The sequence below is a fragment of the Ursus maritimus genome, unplaced genomic scaffold (genome assembly GCF_017311325.1).
Source record: "Ursus maritimus isolate PB19 unplaced genomic scaffold, ASM1731132v1 scaffold_19, whole genome shotgun sequence".
In the NCBI taxonomy this organism is placed as follows: domain Eukaryota; kingdom Metazoa; phylum Chordata; class Mammalia; order Carnivora; family Ursidae; genus Ursus; species Ursus maritimus.
In genome coordinates, this window is record NW_024424341.1 from 40,734,260 (window position 1) to 40,735,233 (window position 974).

Consider the following 974-nt stretch of genomic DNA (forward strand, 5'->3'; position numbering starts at 1 on the left):
CCCGGGTTGCTTCTCAGTGGTGGAGGCTTCTCCATTAGGAGCAGGTCTGCCCTGGCCACATGGGCCCCTAGGGCACTGAGCAGACACAGGAAGGGAGCACTGATTCCCCACCACGTTCTTGTCCTGGCCCCTCTCGCTGGAACTCTCGCTGTGCTGGCACGAGTGGACCCCAGGCGCTCGGACTGCAGGTGGGAACACAGGGCCCTCCAAGCGCAGCTGTGGTGTTGCCCCTCTTACGGCAGCTGCGGTGCTTTGGCCGGATGGTCTCCAGGTGATCTGAACTCAGGAGGAACAGAAGTGTCTTCTGGTGCATGTGTTGTCAACGATGGTTTCTCTGCCGATAGGGACGAGCGCGCCGGCCTGGGCATTCTGGGTGGTCTGACATTGGGTGAGAAGGAATGCGTATCCCAATCGAGGCTCGCTGTGTGTGCTACAGGCTGGCAGGACTCTGGTGTTCAGGTCTCAGCCTCCCCCAACGTGAGCTGAGGTCCTGGCTGTCCCCCTCGGCCCTGAGCTAAAGCCCAGTGCTTCGGACATGGAGCTGGGGACTGGGGCAGACGTGCTGCCCCCACGACAGTCGTTACTCAAAGGAGCTGCAGATGCTTGAAAGGAAACGGCTCTGGAGTCATGTTAGCAGAAGGTGAGCTGCGCCTAGTGCTGAGCATCGCGATGATGGCTGCACTGCGATGGAGGATGGCCGACAGAGATGCCAAGGTGGAACACGGGAGTGTCCCACGTGCAGAAGCTGAGCGGGCTGTGCTCGCACTGGGTGCCTGTGCTTCCGCAGAGGTTAGGACTGGAGCTGGTGCTGACACTGCCGATTTCCCAGAGGCTCGGTGCTGACAATGTGGTCAGGTGCGGGGGGCTGTCAGGAGGAGCGTGGGAGGGGGGCATGGTAGCCACATCAATCTCATCAGGGTCAAATCAGGCTCGGATGCCCAGTTGGCTGACGTCCTGGCGGCTGGAAAGCAGGG